At 32.3% G+C, this 14171-nt stretch overlaps 1 protein-coding gene across 6 annotated transcripts in view; it reads left to right on the forward strand.

Annotated features, from left to right (window-relative positions):
* The window catches only part of LOC654869 (uncharacterized protein), a 106231-nt gene that overhangs the window by 39819 nt on the left and 52241 nt on the right, over positions 1-14171 (forward strand). Inside the window, exon 1 of one of the 6 annotated variants that reach the window (XM_064356645.1) lies at positions 4787-4892. The exons of the other annotated variants lie outside the window; for them this stretch is intronic. The gene's annotated coding sequence lies outside the window, so the exon portion shown is untranslated. Of the gene's footprint in view, positions 1-4786; positions 4893-14171 lie in introns of those variants that run through there. 6 annotated transcript variants of the gene reach the window in all.

Genomic DNA, 14171 nt, shown 5'->3' on the forward strand with positions numbered 1-14171 from the left:
TTAGTTCTATAAAGCGGTATTTCTGATTTTACATAAGAAATTCATAGACGACAAGATGAGAATCATTTAAAAACACAAAAAACAAATCTGGTGGCGAAATGACATTGTCAAATGTGACTGAATTTTGGCATTAAACATATGTTTACTACTGAAAAAAAAATTGCCCATAGGTGTCGTAATAAAATGTCTTTCAAACCCATTGTAAGTCTAGAAAATTAAAATAAGATTCGTAAGATGAAGACTAATAAACAAATTATTAAAAAAAATAGTAATTTTTTAATGTAACTTCGACCATAAAATTTATTAATGTTGAAATGATAACTAAGTAAACTTTAGAGAAAAAAATATACAACCTTGTATTTCATTATTTTAAACAAGTGGGTGCATTTCAAGAGTTTTTTTATGTCACTGTCAGTTCTCTACCAGATATGGAACAACCTCTATTTTATGTAACGATTGAAAGCATTTTTAATGCATTTTGTTACGATGAATAAATTTACGAAATTTTCGGTTTTTCTCCTATTTACACACAAACTCATTAAATAAATAACTAATTATTATTATTATTATTGATATTATTGTTATTATTATTAAATATTTGGCGATAATTGGCATATTTCTGAGCTGGATAAAAATAGACCGTAATAAGGACTCGCAATAATTTGAGGAGCAGACGACACCTGTACCCGTTTCAATACTTTATGAAAGCTCAGCAATAAGCACAGGATCTATTTTTAAAGCCTCTGAATGTAAAGTCACGTGTAGGGTAAGCGCACAGCATTTGATTTTTTACAATACAATTTGATTGCCTGCTCATTGCGGCAAAACTGAATTAATTTCAATTATTTCCCGCACTTTCCTGCCAAAACACCTCCTTAAATAAGAGGAAACCAATTTCTCCAATTACCCGAATTTATCGAGCAGTTGTCCAATCAACACCTCAAATCCAATTTGTCCCGACCAATTAAAGCAATTTACGGCACTTTAGAAGAACACAGAAACCTCACCGGCGGAATTAAAAGAGAATTAATCTCACACCGAAAGAAACGGCACATTCCGTCGAAAACGGATATAAAAATCGATCCAATTCAGGCCAAAGCAGAACAGAAGGGACACATGAGACCGGAGAAATCGGTTATTGACGACTTGAACCGGATTTGCGAAGTAATAGCTTTTTTCTTTCATCGGCCGGCTTGAGATAACTCAGGTCATTTATTCATATTATAAACAAAATTAGTAGTCGGCGCGTCAATGTTTCCCCAAGCAGAATTAGCAAGAAATCCCCCGACACGGTTTGTATCAAATTGAAAATGTCCCTTGACGCCAGTTTTTTACGCTTCTTGTTAAAGTTGAGATGCTTAAAAGCCGGCGGAACGAGGAAAAGCGATAATGTGGGAAAATTTTCAAGCAATCGATACCCCACACACTGCAATAAACATAAACTTTCGAATATCCACCTTTATAGCGATTTGTCACAGCAAATGCGAGATAAGTAACTTTTTGGAGAATCTTCTCCAAATTGAAATTGTCACGAACAACATAAATACAGGATAATTCCTTTGATTTCAAAATGAAACGTGACGCAAATAATGGTCCAAATGAATTCAGACTTCTCCCCTTTATGTTTCAAGGGTGAGTGAAAGCAACAGTCAAGTTCAAGAACAACGGTATGTTCAATAAAACTGAGAGAAATTGCTGAAAACGCTCAAACGGTTGAGATATACGCTGGCTTATAAACAGCCCTTTCATCGCATATTTTTCGCAAGTAACGTGGGCGTAATTATCGCTAAATTTCTGGATACGGCTGCTCATTTTTGTGTTCCACTTCACGCAAAATTAGTATAAGTTAGTTAAATTTTTATACATTAAGAAAAAATGTTTTGTTACTTTGACCTTTTAATGGTTCAAAGTCCATTCGCTTTTTTTACAAAACAATACACAAAAACTCTTTGTTTCAAAACATTTCAAAGCCCTGAATTGCTTTTGTTTCGAACTTTCCATCTGCCTTTTTTTGAATTTTTTTTTTGTAATTCTGTACCGAAATTAGTAATTACATATGATTAAATAGACTACGAATATCTAAAGGTTAGGATGCGAAACAACCAAATAAAACGTTCACGTCTTTGATAATTTCGCTATTGTCGCGAGAGAGCGCAAATGTTCTATTACCGCCCAAGACTTTACTGCAATTAAGTAAAAAAATGGTTGTATTTGTACAGGCTGATTCTTTTAGGTCCTACATTAGGAACTTTTTAACTTCTAATATTGCTAACGGTTTAAAAAATTTTGTACGTTCCAAATCGACCATTCTGAGACAAGTGAATTATTTTTAAAATGGCTGAATTTCCGGAACTACGAGAAATTGGCGACAACTTGTCAATTTTTTTAAACAAATTCATTTAAAATATCACAGCTCGTAAACCCTTTAAAATAAGTGAATATTTTTTTTGCATTTGATAGCCAATGGTTTAAAGGGTCTTCTCAAATCTTCAATTTTGTCAACTGTCAAATTGCAAGGCTACTATGATTAAATAAATGATAAAAAATTGATTATAAAACAGTTTTGTCAAATGGAATAAACCCTTTTTTTCAATGGCAATAAAAAAACAGCAATTTTCATACAGGCTTTTATTAACATCTTTTATATCTATCTCTTACAGTTTTTGAAATAATCACAAAAACAAAATTTTAGCTCATTATTTTCATTTTTAATCAAGTAGACGTTCGAAAAATACGATAAAATTGTGCTATAATTGAAAGAAATGTTTGATTTGTTCACCATTTTCATACAAAAAGTGCAAAATCTAATAGCAGACTGACTGAGTTACTTTACATAATTCACTAAGTTATAATAAACCATAATTAAATATTTTGTTTTACTTCTTGATTGAATATTGAAGTTTGACAATTGTGGACCACTGTACAAGGTCTACTTGATTAACTATGAAAATTAAGAAGCAAAATTCGTTTTTTGTGATTTTTTTCAAAAACTGTAAGAGATAAGTATAAAATATATTGATAAAAAGTCACCATAAATATTGATTGTCGTTAAGACAATGAGGTCGCTTCATTTGAAAAAATTTTGTTATACCATATTATTGATAAAACCATTTTGAAAAATTTATACTAGCCATTAATTTTGAGAGTTGGCAAATTTGAAAATTCTAAAAGGCTCTTCAAACCTTTGGTTATCGAATGCAAATTATTCACTTATCGCAAAGGGTTCAAGGGCTGTGTTATTTTAGATAAACCCATGCAAATAAAAATTTGGAAAAATTGGCAAAAATTATAACAGATAAGTATCAGTCATTTGGGAAAAATTTACTCTGCTTGAGAAGGTAAATTCAAATATTTAATAAAAATGTTTGATTACAATTTAAAATTTTTAAGCTTGGCGCTAATTTTTTGTAGTTCCGGAAGGAAGCTCAGCCATTTTAAAAATATTTCAGTTAAACTCAGAATGGCGAATTTGGATAGTATACAAAATTTTAAAGCTCTAGCTATATTAGAAGTTAAAAAATTTCTAATGTAGGCTCTAAAAGAATCAGCCTGTGTACCAGTTTGCATAAAGTATACAAAAAAAAATACGAGAAAATCATGTAAAAATAATGTAAATTTTTTATCGTAAACTGCTTTTCAACTATACGGTTGAAGATACAAAAAAAAGTGTAAAGAACAAAGTTGCAAAGAATTAAATTTTCCATAAAAAAGTCCACGACACTTCTACAGTTTTGGTTTAAATTAACTTTCTGTTACTTGATCACCGGTAAAATAAAATGAATCTCTCGCTTCAGCGTCTTTGATAATCTTTGGATCCTAAACCGTTAACGATAGAGATATGATCTTTTTAAAGGAAATTTAATTCTCTAAAAATTTCTTCCTAACATATTTTTGTGTCTAACCGTATTTGCAGTGTCTTGAAAAATACGGACCGAAGCCTAAATTTTATTTTATTTTTCTCATGTTTCCTATGAAAATTTTAGAATTCTGTAGAGAATGTAATGCTGAATAGTTCTGCATATTTTTCCAAGTTATTTAGGAATTGGATGAATTTAAATTAATTTAAACCGATTTGGCGTCGTGACCGCTTAACACTCGAAATGTACTATTTTTTTGGGTACAGAAAATTCTGCGATCTTGTATCTCATTTTGTAGTCCACTGTAGGCTAGACCTTAGTCAAACGGAGGATAAAGGAACATTGATTAAAAGACTTGGAAAAAATATAACTGTTTTATTGCTTCATAGCTTGATCTGGAACTGGTTAATTGTGAAACTTTGTACAATTAATTCAGATAGATTTTTTGTTTCAAACTAACTAACAACTAACAGTTTTTTACTGGAAGCGAATCCACCTCGAAGTTTAATCAATCACAGCTTTAACCCACAAATGTTTAGGTTTAGATTTTGAGCGATGGGTTGGAGGGTCCGAGACCCTTGTAATATTCCACCTTTCCGAAAGCAATGCCTCAGGTGGCTATCCCATTATTATATGGCAACGGCTTTACTGACGTCACTGAAACTCTGAATTAATAAATTTTCAAACGCACACGCTTGGCAACGTCAAGACCCGCAGTGCCTCCAAAGAGTATCATCCAAACTTAACTTTTGGAAGTTTGCTCCTTCGATTTAACCTTATCGATAATATCCATTTAATACAGTGTAGGAGTTGCAAATTTGGGCCGCTCCGACGTCACTTAGGATAATTTTCGCGATCCCAAACAGTGGGACGTCCTCGAGAACATTCTCGCTTCTAATTATAGACTGATACACATTCATGTAATCAAGAGTAATTAGTTTGCCCTTTCCTTGTTCCTCTGTAAGTACCTTGATTGTGTATCGCGTGCATATAAGAAGTTGCTTGCCATCCCTTTAATTGCAAAGTGAAACCGAGGTAAGACAAGCTGCAACTTGATGAATACTTAATTAAACTACGAGGTGCCTCGATTAATTTACAAATCAATTGTGTTGCTCGTTCTTTCAACCACTTTTAGAAGCCTTTGAGAATAATTGGCTTTGCTCAACTAAATCTCACATGTTTTGAAATATTTATAAGCGCCTTTGTAACAGAGGCGAGTTGCAAACTTAGGTAAATACCGGATTCATAGCAGAGCTCGCTTGAATTCGAAATTGTTCGGATCAAAAGTGCACAATCTGCTCCGCAGCTTACATTTTTGTTTTCAATCCCTTCCGAGAACGAGGCAGAAACTCGAAACAAACACAGTTTCAACAGACTTTAAACATCTTATAACTTATTATTTTAAGAAATTAACTCCTCTATTCATATTTATCTCTTTCGTGCTTGTAGTAGTATTAGTATTTAAAGGTAATAAAAAAGACATTATACAGCAATTTGTTTCCTTTTTTCCGCTGCCGTAAAGTAAGTTTGTTTGTTTTGTTTACGGAGGACTATAAGTTAGGAGACGAAACGGGTAACAAAATCGCTGAATTTTCTAAACATCAGGAAACAGGAAGGCAGAGTTAAAATGAGGGCGGTTCAAGCGTTATTCAGTCACGGCGCTAAATGTTTTTAAATAATTAATTTAAATTCAACCAATTCACTAATTCCTTGAGCAAAAATGCAAAAATAAAACAGACTGAGGAAAACTGCCCACTTAGATTTTCATAAAAAAATATGAGAAAAAATATTTAATTTTCTCGCTTTGTCTCGTATTTTTTAAAACGCTATTAACCATTCTCTGTTAAATAACAGCGGCAAAAATCTCGCCATAAACTAACAGTGACTGTGACCGATCGTGAATTTTTGCCTTATTTTACCAAATTAAAAATAAATTGTATTAAAAATGTGATATGTGGATATAACTACAAGCTTAGAATCACCTATGCAATTCTACCTTTGGTTTTTGAAGTGTTAGAAAACGAAGAAAAAAATCACTTGATAGAATCCATAACATTGGAAAGGTAATCTGTGGCAATGATTACCGCTTAAGAATCGCAAGTAACGCTAAATTTGTATAAATAAAAAAATTAACACTGTATGCTCCTTAATTTGGTTACATTACTTTTAAATTTGTATTATTTATTTCAATTACATTTTTTGTTTTTCAATAATAACTTTTTTCCAAATTGTGTTTCTTCCTTTTATTTTGTATATACGCCAGCACATACTAAAATAATTTGGATTCAACTCAATTATTCCGACACAAGATCCAGCAGAAATTGTTCCAAAACAAAAAATGTGGTTTTCTTCCAAGAAACCCGTTCGCACTTGCCTTTTGCATCCTTTTTTTTTCACGTTTTAGTAGAACTTTTTGTAATTTCAAACTCGAAATAATAATTTTATGAAAGCTTCTTGATATTTTAGAATAAAATATTTAAATCATCCATTATCCTAAAAATTAAATTTTTGAACTAATGGGAACACTGTTGCCCTTATCTTAACAGAGGCAGTTGGAGAGTCGCAAATTAGATAGCACTGTTACGCAGTATCATAATAGAGCATTGTTGCTAACATTCAATAAACGTAATAAAATACCATGAAATATAAAGAATACCACTATAAATTTCTTTTAAAAAAGTCTTTATCGTCAACGGTTTCATTTTACCGGTGGTCAAGTAATGGAAAATTAATTTATACCAAAATTGTAGAAGATAGAAATATCATGTCGCAGACTTTTTTATAGAAAATTTAATTCTCTACAACTTTGTTCCTTACACTTTTTTTGTATCTTCAACCGTATTCCCAGCGTTTTGATAAATATGCGACGGTGCGCAAAGGATTATCGCTTGAAATGATCAATTTGCGTTCCACCTTACATTTTTGCAAACACTGCGAATACGGTTCAAGATTCAAAAAAATTGTAAGAAACAAAGTTGTAGAGAATTTTATTTTCTACAAAAAAGTCCGCGACACCATATTTATATCTTTAACGGTTTAGGTATAAATTCACTTTCCAATACTTGACCACCGGCAAAATGAAGGAAATCCGTCGCTTAAGCGTCTTTGAATGACTTTGGGGCCTTAATGGTTGAAGATAGGGATATGGTCTCGCGGACTTTTTTGTAGGAAATTTAATTCCACACAACTTTCTTCCTAACATTTTTCTTGCATCTGTAACCGTATTCGCAAAGTTTTGAAAAATATTGGAAAAAGTGCAAATTGGTAAAAGTTTAAAAAACTTTAAAATATAGTTTATGATAAAATTCTTGCATTATGTTTAAGTCTCACTCTTGAGCATTTTATTGTTTGCTGTGTGTTAACGGTTATACAAATACAACCATTTTTTCAAATTAATTGTTCTGAAAACTTAGACAATAATAGAACAACAGCGCTCTCTGGGAACATTAACGGAACTATCGAGAAGGGGACCGCTTTATTTGTACGTCGTTTCATGTCCTAACCTTTAGATATCCGTAGTTTTGTTGAAACACTTTACTTCCTCACTATTCTACAATGTCACAGTTGCTCCATAAAACCGGAGCTCAACTGTTCGTGACTCTATTAAAAGTAGCAGCTTACTTATTTCCACATCACATGCCAGATAAATTTTATTTTCATAAAGTTTTGCAAGTATAGTAACAAACTTTGTCACTTCTCAAAGCAAACATAAAAATTCGATTACGTTTAATGAAGAATAACTTTGAGCAAGTAAGGCTAACACTTGTAATTGGTCACGTTGGTAAAAATTTATTACTTACGTTATAAGTGTTAAAGAATTTTGAGGAAAACTTAATCATAACTTTTGCACCAAAAAGCAATATTAACTTTGTTTTTTGTTGGCTCTTTAAATATTACCTCGAATATAACACTACAAAATATTTGAGATATTCAGGCCACTGGGCTTTATGAGAAAATGTATTATTTAGTAAGATTTCATTTTACGTATCCATCCATTCGCTGCAGCGGAAGGAAATACGTTCACATGAATGAATTTATAAATAACAAATAGACAGAATTTCTTCCACAGTTGCAATAAATACGTACCAAAATAAAGCACTGCGTTATTCTGGATTAAAAATGAGTCGACATTTGAAATTTGTTGTGTTTGTGAGACGCGATGCGGAAATTCGACAAAATCAACGTTTTGATCTCTAGCATGCAGGTTTTTAATCATGGTTTAAATTAGATAAAAAACTATGAACTAAATGTCAAGTTCATCAGTGAAGGTCCCACGGGGCGCCTCTGTCAACCAACTCAATCAAGTACACAGCAAACACGTTTACTTAATCAATCCATTGGAGAATCGAGATAATTGACTCATATAAATCTAAACGCCTCCACGTAACCCTAAGGCGCCGTTATCATCACAACCTCTTGTTGACGGTCAACACTCGCCAATCCGATCACTAACCCCAGTTGATTGCTTCTGGTAAAAACGTACCGAGTTCATCGAAACCATTAACTTTATCATAAACGCAAATAAAATTCGCTGCGTTATAAATTCTCCGTACTGCAGGCAAAGCTATTGATTAGAATTAGTCCATTGTCTGTTCGCTAATGTGCTTTTAAGGAACCCGAAAGAAATATTGTTACAGTTTGGAGTGAAAGAGCTTTTAGCGAAATGTAAACTTGAAATATTAAAACCGACAACCGGTCTGCGTAAGCAGCTAGTTTTAAAGTGCTTGCACCTTAACCTTTCCCTATTTGCTGAAATCTAACTTGGCAGTTACGCAAGACAAGGTGAAAAATATTTTTTCCCGATTCGTATTTCCAGTGTCACGTAACTCAATTCGATCCGTAATTAGGTTTGTAACATTCTTCAGTTACGTGCTTCGAGTGGTTATCAAGCATTTTTGGCTCATATTGTAGTCCAATGTTTAAACAAAGCCGCAGATACTATTAATTTGTTACAATCAGTATCTATTGTTCGCTGTTTGTTCCCGAACCTATCATCTAACTTGGCCGAATTAATTACTGCTGACATTTACTTGCTAGAATCGATGATGTACAGGTCAGCATTGTATAATTATATCCTGCTATCCTATCGCATTTCGCCGAAGTTTGTTCCAAGCGTAGTTTACCAACTCTTTTTACGTCTAAACCGTATGCGCTTTTATCGCAATTTGAATAATTCTGAAGTTAGTCTTGGTTTAGCGGAGCTTTTGCAGACTTTACAAAGTTACGTTTCGGCATTATGCTAGTGAAACACTATCTAATGCCAGTTTTACAAACTAACTGGAAGATGGATCAACACGAAAACACGTGTCAAGAATTCAGTTAAGCTTAATTTGTATTTTTGAGGCAATTCCCCAGTTGCATTGTTTCCGCAGAATGCTCGTGTTTTTGACGTGTCATGATGTAATGAATTACATTACGCTTAATAGTAGTGCATGCAGAACAATTCACTTCAGCAGATATAAAGTGCTCTTTTCAGGTTTCGCCAGCTTACTGTAATGTCCTTTTAAATTAATTGGCTTCCATTTTATTCTGCAAAGATATAAACCGTTCAAGGATTGACAAATTGAATTAAAAAGTTAAAACTCTTTTAAAACCTTCGAGGAATGATTGGATTTGCGTCACGAAAGAGGATTTGCAATTTTCACAGAATGCAACAATTTCACTTCAACTTTGCTAAATTACCAAATTGGCTGTGACGATATTATATAATAATAATAATAATAATAATGTTTATTAACGGCCACGCCAAGTACAAGTGATATATAAAATACAAAGATAAATACAAACACAGATAGGTACAATACAGTTAATATAAAATAAAGTGTTAATTATTAAAAGAGCTAAGTTCACTATGTTCAATAAGAGTTTTTAAATCTTTTAGAAATCTATTTTTAGGTAAACCTATAAAAACAAATTTACCAGAAAGTACGTTGCATGTTTTAGACAGCCTAGAAGATACAGAATTTTTCCCATAATTGGTACGGTGGTAAGGCACTACAAGCATTCTAGGCTCTCTAACGTTACAAACGGGTATATTTATTGAAAATAGCGGAAGAATAGGATTACAATTTACATTACCAGACAATATACGATATACGAACGACGCGTCATAAAATATTCTACGAGAAGATAGTAAGGATAGTCCTAAATAACTTAAAATGTTTATATAATTATTTTTGTCATAAAATATGTTAAATTTGTAACATACAAATTTAACAAATTTTTTCTGAACATTTTCAATTCGATTAATATGAACATTATAACAAGGTTGCCAAATAATTGTGCAGTATTCCAAAATTGGACGAACATAACAAATATATAATAACATTACAACACGCAAACTTGAAAAATCAGAGCACTGTCTTATTATAAATCCTAATGTTTTGTTTGCTTTCGACGAAATGTGGTTAACGTGATAGTCAAAACTTAACTGGCTGTCTACAATAACTCCTAAATCGCGAATATGAGTGACACATTCAAGTTGATTGCCTGATATAAAGTACGATGGTAGATTGTAATATAATTTTCTAGAAAATCTTAGTGATTTACATTTATTTATGTTCAGTTCTAAAAATTTTTTTTTACACCACATACAAAAACTATTTAAATCACGTTGTAATATATCACAGTCGTTTGGATTTATAATAACTTTAAAAATCTTTACATCGTCGGCAAAAAGAAGGATTTCAGAGCATTCGATCGCTGTTTTGACATCATTTATATATAGAGAAAAAAGAATAGGGCCTAGATGTGACCCCTGAGGCACACCTGTGGATGGGTGAATTGCGCGAGACTTAACACCATTTATAGTTACATACTGTACACGATTAGATAAAAAAGAATAAATCCAACTAAGGACTGGATCCCCAAAACCTAAATTACCTAATTTTGATATTAATAACTCAATGGAAATGCGATCAAAAGCTTTTGACATATCAGTATATATACAATCAATTTGGAATCCATTTTGAAGATTTGACGTTATATATTCAGTAAACAGAAAAAATATTATGTGTCATTTTTAGGATAACGACGTGAATCGGAAAATATACAGGGTGTTTAATTAGACTAGAGTTGCAACTCCATCGTGTGTCACAAACTAACACTGTTATAAATAATTGGAAATGTGGGCAACCTATACCTTAATCTGGCGCCGAACTTCCGAAAACTTAAATGAATTATGTTGAACTAATGCACATAATTGGAATAGTTTCAATGCAATGGCAACTCTTCACCCGAAGTAAAAGCAATCAAGTTGCTCCTAGATGTGTCTTTATGTGATCCTGAGTGTTCGTAGCATGATCCTAATGAAACATTTATTAAATAAGATTTAATAACGGGGCGGTTTTAATCGGGTTTTCAGCACAAAAGGGATTTTGTAAAGCACGATCGACACAGCTACCACTATTTTCACGTATTGTTTGCGAGGAATTTCAGACAAAACATGTGATGCTAAATGGGCTCTGACTTTGACATTCGTTTCATTTTTTTAATTTCAATACTATTTGCCCCTGTGGCGTTTGGGAACATTACACATTCCGAGAGCCTTTGTTACAAAAGGACTAAGGAAGTGAAAAAGGTAACGTTAAGTGTTATCGCATAAGCTGAACAATAACCTCTTCACCACAGAAATACAATCTCTGAGTGTCCTTGACTTCCACCTGACCGCCATTTCCAGCCGCTTTTTCAAGAATTTCATTTTTATCCTTGACACGGGAAAAAATTTAATTAAACGGAATTGAATGTGATGATGATTTGAATAACAATAACTGGACTAAATCGTTTGGAAAGCACGATAAATATTCATGTGATGCGGAGATAATAAACAGATAATTAACATTTAGTCAATTTGTGATAAAAAATGCTGGAGCAGAGCTTGCCAATTGCAGAAATAAATTATTGCCACTTTGAATTTCCATATTAGTACGAGGGACTCAGGAAATAATTTAACCGCAAACATGCGAACTGTTTCACCCACAACACCAGTACACTTCTCCAGAATGGTAATAATTGATCTCTGACCTTCTCACAGTTCGAGGAAATTCGAACACTTCATTGCTTACAGATACCGGAGCTACAAACTAAATCATGTTATCGATTTTGCCTTTCTACCTATATGTTCCACTACAAGGTGTAGTTTATGGCATAATTTCCTTTTCTTCTGGAACATATGACACAAGTAGACTGGAAAACCTGGCACCTTTGTACATAAATAATCGATAACACACCAACTAGAGACGGATCGAGTGTTTGGCGTTTAATTAAAAAAATATAAAGAGAATCATTAACTTTCCAAGATACAGACCACTAAAATTTATTAAGTCCAATGTAAATATGTAATACAGAGTGATTTTTTAAAAACGAGCCACCCTAGTTATCTCAGGAAATAAACAAAAAATTAGAATATCCTGCGGGAGTTCAATTTTTATTATCGGAGAGACACCTTTTAGTGTACTTTCCATCCCCTTTGTGAAACGGACACCCCCTTTAAAATTTTAAATGGTCTGACCCTCTTTATTTTACCTTAAATGAAAGGTTTTTTGACCAGAAATTTAGCCGTGTGATTTTTTTGAGTTTCAATATTTTTTTATACAGGGTGAGTCATTGATATGAGCGTGCTCCATTGCACCTACACTGTCAAAGATATCGAAATAAATCAAATGGCACTGCAAATGGGAAGTCAAAGTGCACGTTCCAAAATTATTTTGCCCTATACACAGTGTTTTATTTTTTAGGCAGCCATTAACATAATTTTTTTAAATGGCACCCCCTGTATATTTGTATATATTTAAATGTGCACTTTTTCAGTTTTTATAAATCAGTTTAGTTTTTAGTTTATAATACAATATTAAAAAAATTACAGAGCGCTTGGTTTTTGGGATATCAAGTTGAGACTTTGTCCATACGTAAACAAATATCTAAGGTATCTTTCGGTAACAAAACCATACATTTGCAATGTAGCATCACCTTGCTGTGAGACATTCATTTTGGTTAACTTTGAAGGACTATAACTTGATTTTTTCAAATAGCACCCTCTGTATTTTATTACTGAGTATTATTCAGCATCTCATTTTACATTTTTTTTGCCTTTTACATTTTTTTGCCTTTTAATTTTTTTTCCAAAAGTTAATAATTTAGGAGATAACTCAGTTTATCTAAAATAATGCACGTAAAATCTCTTGGATACCAGTCAGTGTGCTATGTAAAACAATAACTTCTAAAATTCTGGCGTTTTTTGGACGTCACCTTTTGATTTTGTTGTGAAAATGAATTTTTTATATAAAATGCATACAAATCTCATCGAGATATAAACTTTAATGGTGATACGAAATCATAAAATAAAAATGAAAAAAACAACGGCAGAAAGAAAGAATGCAAGAAAGAATTATAAAAGCTTCTCATAGAATTTATCATGTCACATTAGAAGCGGTGACTTTTTAAAAAGAATGACCAATGTATTACTTTATTGCTTAAGAAAGCCGTCATTTTAAACAGTTTTGTAATTGCAAGCAATATATTATCGCTGTTGACTACTTATACCTCAGTTTTTTTATTTTCTTATTTCTCCATTGTAAATTTCTATCATTTTTATTTAATAATTTCGTGTTAAAATTTTATTAAAATTTATGTCTCGATGAAAATTCTAGGTGTGCATTTTACGCGAAAAATTCATTTTTACAAGAAACTCAAAACGTGATGTACTATAAATGCCATTTTGACATTAGCACGTCAGAATGTATTGTTTTTCATAGCACGCTACATTAGTATCCAAAAGATTTTGAGTGCATTTTTCAAAAAAATTAAATTATCTCCGAAACTATCAACTTTTGTAAAAAAAAACTTAAGAGGTAAAAAAGATGTAAAATAAGACGCTGAATAATATTTAGTAATAACATACAAAAAAAGCTATTTAAAAAATCAAGTTAAGGTCCTCCAAAGTATACCAAAATGAATGTGTCTCAGCAAGGTGATGCTACAATGCAAATGTATGGTCTTGTCACCAAAAGATACCTCAGATATTTGTTTACTTACGAACAAAGTCCCAACTTGATATCCCAAAAACCAAGTCCTCTGTGATTTTTTAATTATCTGCCTGCAGACGCACTAAATTGTAAGAAAAATAAATAACTTCCGAACGGTTAAAGCAAATTGCAAAAACTAAACTGATTTATAAAACCTAAAAAAATGCACATTTAAATATGCGCAAATATACAGAGAGTGACATTAAAAAATATATTAAAGGCTGCACTGTAAAAATAAAACACCCTGTGTAGGACAAAATTATTTTGGAACGTGCACGTTGACTTCCCATTT

The sequence above is a fragment of the Tribolium castaneum genome, chromosome 5 (assembly GCF_031307605.1).
Source record: "Tribolium castaneum strain GA2 chromosome 5, icTriCast1.1, whole genome shotgun sequence".
NCBI classification, from domain to species: domain Eukaryota; kingdom Metazoa; phylum Arthropoda; class Insecta; order Coleoptera; family Tenebrionidae; genus Tribolium; species Tribolium castaneum.